A 5,835-nucleotide genomic window follows, 5' to 3' on the forward strand; every position below is an offset into this window, starting at 1 on the left:
AATATTTTCTTCCAGACTGGGGCTTGCCTTTCTATTTTCATTAACAGTGGGTTTTTGTTTTTGTTTTTGTTTTTTTTTTTTGAAGCGCAAAGGTTGGTTTATTTGATGAAGCCAAATTTCTGGATATTTTTAATTTTATAGTTTGCACAGTTAAGAAGTCTCTGCAAAACTCGACTCTCTATGATTTGATCCTCTGTTTTCTTATAGAAGAAGTTGTATGCTTTTTGCTCCTACATGTAGGGCTATAATCCATTTGAGGGAATTTGTATGTGTGGTGTGTGAGATGAATTCACAATTCATTTATCATTTCTATCTGGATACCCAATTAAATTGCCTTGACATCTTGTTTGAAACTCAGCTGGCTCATCTTGTTAAAGTCTACTTCTGGGCTCATTGCAGGGCCCCAGCAACTGGCTTGTCCGTCTTTATGCCAGTGTTACCTTCTTTTTGATTACTGTGGTCTTATAAACAGTTTTAAAACCGGGTAATGTGAATCCTCTGACAGGGTTTTTTTCCAAAGTTGTTTTGTCTGTCCTAAGTTTGTCTCATTTCTGCATGAGTTTTAGAATACCTTGTCTATTCCTGTGCCGGGGGTGGGGGGGGGGGAAGCCTGCTGGGATTTGGATCGGGATTGCATTGAATCTATCTATACATCCTTTTGGGGAAGACTGACATCTGAACACCCCAGAGTCCTTCAGTCTGTGAACCTAACATAGCTCTTCATTCAGGGCCCTCCCCTCCTTCCTCTCAGCAGCAGCTTGCACTTTCAGTGTCCAAGCCCTGCACGTGGGTTAGCACTTCTTGATTCCCACGTTGTGGCTCCCACCACCCTTAGTGACCCAGCATTCCTGTGGAGTCACTCGCTCATTCTCAGCCTTGCGGTGAGCCGCCGGCGGCGTCCTGAGACGGGAGGGCGAGCCGCACCCGCAGCGACAGCCCGCATCTGTTCCTGCGACGCCTTGGCGGAGCCCCGCCGGATTTGATAACACAAAACAGAGCTGTGTGTCCCATGTCCATGGTTCTGAGAACTCATTGTTCCAAGATTAAAAAAGAAAACTTTCTGGCAAAGACTTCTAGCAGGAAAACAAAATCAAATCGAAACAAGTAAATAATAAAATTAATCTTTTGTCTTTTCTTGAGTGAAAATATTCCTCGCTTAATAAAAAACATACTTTCTTCCATATTTTGGCTAGTTCCGTGGGAACAAGGTGAAAGGAGGTGGAGAGAGAATGAGTCAGGCGGGCAGAGGAGACGCGGGCAGAGAAAGAAAAAGGAGGGAAGTGGCCCCATGCACAGATGACCTCCGCGCGGAGTTTTGGTGTGTCAGACACAATCTCGGACTGTAAATGTACGTTCTGTTTCTTATGATTTTCTTAATATCATTCTCTTCTCTCTAGCTTTCTTTGTAAGAATGAAGTATGTAATACATATAATATCCAGAATGTGTGTTCGTCCACTGTTTATGTTATTGGGGAGGCTTCTGGTCAACAGTCGGCCATTAGAAATTAAGGTCTGTGGAGTCACATGGATTTTTGGCTATCCAAAAATCGCCAAAATTGCTAGTTTAGGCAGTCAGCACCCCTAACTCCTATGCTGTTTGAGGACCATCTGTAATAGAAAGCCTGACTGTGGTGATTAAATACGGGTTTAATTTTCTTATGTAAGGATTCTGGGGGGTGGGGGGTAGCGTGCTGGTTCAGCAGCAGAGCATTGATGAGGTCCAGTACCTAATTGGCTTAGCTTTGTCTCATGATCACAAAATGGGTCCTGAAGCCCCACCCATCACATATACATTCAAGGACAGAAGGGGGGAAGGGCAAGAATAACCACATCTGTTCCCTTTTATCAAGAAAGCAACAGCTTTTCCAGAAAATTCCCTACCAGACTTCCACTTAAGTCTCAGGTGCAAGTGGATTTCATGTCCTCCCCCTTAGCTGGAAGAGAGGCTGGGGAAAGCTGGGTGCAGGATTGTCATGACCTATCACTTGAGTCTGAGCCCACTGATGCCCTGAACAAAACTAGGGTCTTATCCCCAGAGAAGAAGGCTGGAATGGATGCTGGGTGACGTTATGGGTTGGATTGTGTCCCCCCAAGAGGTATGTTGAAGTCCGAGCCCCCGGTTCCTCAGAATGCGACTTTATTTACAAATAGGGCCTTTCCAGATATAACTGGTCAAAATGCGGTCATATTGGAGGAGGGTGGTGTCCTCCTACAAGCAAACACCACGCGAAGACACAGACGCGGGGAGAACACGGCCGTGTGACGATGGAACTAGAGACTGCAGCAACACGGCCATAAGCCAAGGAGTTTCTGGGGACACTGGCAGCTGGAAAGGTGACAAACGATCCTCCTCCGGAGCCTATGGGGGGCATGCAGTGCCACTGACCCCTTCCTTTCTGTCCTTGGCGAGCCAGAAGGAACGCGGCCTGCCTGAGTCCCTTCCCCACCGGCCCACTGCCGCGGTGGGCGCCATCCTGCCCCAGGCCCCAGGATGCCAGCGCCACAGCTTTTTCCATCGTGGCCAACTCTGTTCTCCAAATTAGAGGGCACCTGGCTGGCCACCTCAGTTTCCCAACTTTGCCCCCTTGGGGATGGTTGCGTGCAGTCTCCTCTGTCACTAACAACTAGCCGTGTTGCAGGCCACGCACCTCACTTTTCTTCCTGTGAAACTTAGGTTCTTTCACATATGCAGGCTGTGATAAAGGAGAAGAGAGTCTGCGCACTTTCTGCCAACAAATCTGCCTTGAGGCCGCAGTCAGCAAGAGAGCATCCCTGCCCTGGTGGAGCCGGCCTTCCTTTCAGTGACTGCACTGTCGTGTGCAGGCGGGGGGGAGGGGAGTATAACAGGAGCAAGGGAGAGACTGTGAGAGGTGGCGGAAATGGCGGCTCAGGAGAGTGGACGTTGAGGTGCAGGGACCTGCTTGAGGTGGATGTCTGCAAAAGCAGTTCCATGAGGAGGGCACAGGCGATGCAAAGGTCCTGAGGCAGTGTGTTGGCCTCCTGCTCTAACAAGTCCCACAAACCAGATGGCTTAGAAGAATAGATACTTAGTGGCTCACAGTTCTAAGTCCAAAAGCCCAAAATCCAGGGGAGAGCAGGGCCATACTCCCTCCAGACGCTCCAGGGAAGAGTCCGTCCTCACCTCTTCCACCTGCTGCTGGTCCCCTGATTCCCCGCTGTGTGGCTACATCATTCCAGTCCTCGCCTCTGATGTCACCTGGTCTTCTCTGTGTCTGTGTCCCTCCCCTTCTGTCCCTTACAAGGGCACTTGCCATTGGATTTCAGAGCCAGGCAGGTAAGCCTGGGGCGCCTGCGTGGCTCAGCCAGTTAAAGTATCTGACTTTGACTCAGGTCATGATCTCACAACTTGTGAGTTCTAGCCCCGCATGGGGCTCTGTGCTAACAGCTCAGAGCCTGGAGCTGCTTCACAATCTGTGTCTCCCTCTCTGTGTGCTTCTCCCCCACTCACACTCTGTGTGTCTCCCTCTCAATAAATAAACCAATAAAAAAATGTTGTTTAAAAAGGAGAGTACACGCTCAAAATGTAATCACAGCTGCCACTCACTGCCCATTGGCCACATGGCAGCCCTGGGTGCAATCTAGCCTTCCGGCGACCCTGGGCTGTCTCCATTTACAGATGAGGAAACTGAGGCTGGCCTGTTATGTGACCTCCGCTGGTCACAGAGTTGGAGAGTAGGGAGCGAGTGGAGGCCTGGGTGCCAGGCCCTGCCACTGCAAGGACCCCCAGGTTTTCAGCCTCACATGCCCTGGGGGACAGGTACAATGCTCCACATACCCAAGTTGCCAGGGTCCAAGAACAAAGGTTTCTAGCCGTCAATGGGGGAAATGGCCAGAAAGTCTGTACCCAGCCTTGTACCAGCCAGCCGGTCTCCTCCTGCTCCCCTGCCTGGTGGAGCAGCAGCCCTTTCCTGCCGCCGTCACACCCGTGTGTCAGGCCCAGGGTGGCCAAACCCGCACTTGCTGGGCTGGCGGAAATGAGAAGCCGTAGACCTTGGAGAGGCAGTGCGCGCGCAAGCTGAGCCTTTCATCCAGCGGAGAGCGGCCCTTGGGAGGGTCTAGGCGGCTCAGTGCACTTGACTGCGCTTCAGGCCTGCAACCTGCAGTGGTGGGCTTCTGCCAGGGCGCCTGCCTCACTCAGCGCGCAAGCATCAGCCTGCGGTACTGGAAGGACAAATCAAATGTGGCGTAAGATCCCGTGTGGCAGGACTTTCTCCTGTCTCTTCCCCAGAGCACTGGGGTGGAACCTGAAGTCAGCGTCTCAGCCACGAAGGTTCTTCTTAAGGGTCCCTTTGAAATGCAATCCTTGAGGAGAGTAGGCCCCCAGCTCCCGCTGTGGGATCCGGCCACCTGCCTGCCCCAGAGAGAAAGCTTTGTGGAGAGGACTCTGGGTGGGCCAGACTATTAGTTTCCTCCAGAACAGACACGGGGGGGGGGGGGGGGGGGGGGGGGGCGGGGACCCGGGGCCACGGCTGATGTGCCCAGCCCCCGGGGCAGGAATGGATCAGGGCCCCTGGAAGCACGTGGCTCTACCTGCTGCCCTGGCCTCCCTGGGAATATAGTGACTCCACTTAAGGGACCCCAAGAGCTGGGGCTGGGTCGTGAGGGCAGCTAAAAACAAAGAGATCGAGATGGTGCATACAGTAATAGCATGCAAGGTTTCATACACTAATTATGCCCCAATCAAGCTGGGATGAAAAAACCTTTCATTTTAAATTAAATTAAAAGAGAGATGCCCAGGATGGTAGCCAGAAGACAAGAAATAAAGAGCAGGCTCTGAAAGGAAGCAAGATAACAAGTGAGTAAAGAAAACCTCGCTGAGAAGACCAAGGCTGCTCGGCTGTGTGTCACGTGGCCTTGTCGGCTCCGACCTGGGAAGCAGGCGCCGCCTGCTGAGCGTTGCTGGGCTCCCCAGATAATGAGAACATCTCAGAGGCCTCGAACAAGAGGCACCGGGCACAGCAGAAGTGGATACAGGGGGCCAGCTCCCCAGGCAACTCTAGAAGCCGGAAGCTGGGGAAGCATCCGCAGCCCGGGAGCCCCACGCCCTGCCCGAAGTCACTCACCGAGCAGGGGAAGGGGAGCAAATATTCAGACACCATATTCTAGAGGAAGAGCTGCTGGACAAAACGGGACAGAGGCAGTGCTGTAAAGGTCGTCACGAAGGTGGTTTTTTGGCGGATTGACACTGGGATCAGTAGACCCCGAAGAAAACACATCAGCTTCCATGCTGCATGCAAGTGGCCGAAGGCCTTAGGGGGACAGGACAGCATTCTGCCTCCACGTGGCCTTCGGACTCGGGCTGCGGCTCTTCCTGGGTCTGCAGCCCTCGGAACTGTGTGAGTCCGTTTCTATATCCCACTGCTTCTGCTTCTCAGGAGAATCTTGACTGATAGAGTCCTCGAGCCATAAGCACCAACACAGAGCTAGTACCTGCATAGAAACTACGAGGCAGGGATATTTTCATATAATGTCATAGAACTGGATCGATGTCGTGGACAAAAACAAAAAGGAGTCAAATAGTACCACTGTCCAACTAGATTCTGGAGGAATATAGACAAGTGTACATGTCTTAAGGAGATGCATGTTGTTACAGTCTGTGCAATGTGTCTTAAAACTTATTTATACACTTGGCCCCTGTTATGGGTTGAGTTGCGTCCCCCCCACGGAAACGACATGTCGGAGTCCTAACCCCCCAGGACCTGTGAATGGGACCTTTTTTGGAGACAGGGTCCGCACAGGGATGGTCAAGTGACAATGAGGTCATTGGCATGGGCCCCAATCCTATAGGACTGGGTCTTTAGGAAAAGGGGGGGG

The sequence above is a fragment of the Suricata suricatta genome, chromosome X, assembly GCF_006229205.1.
Source record: "Suricata suricatta isolate VVHF042 chromosome X, meerkat_22Aug2017_6uvM2_HiC, whole genome shotgun sequence".
Lineage (NCBI taxonomy): Eukaryota > Metazoa > Chordata > Mammalia > Carnivora > Herpestidae > Suricata > Suricata suricatta.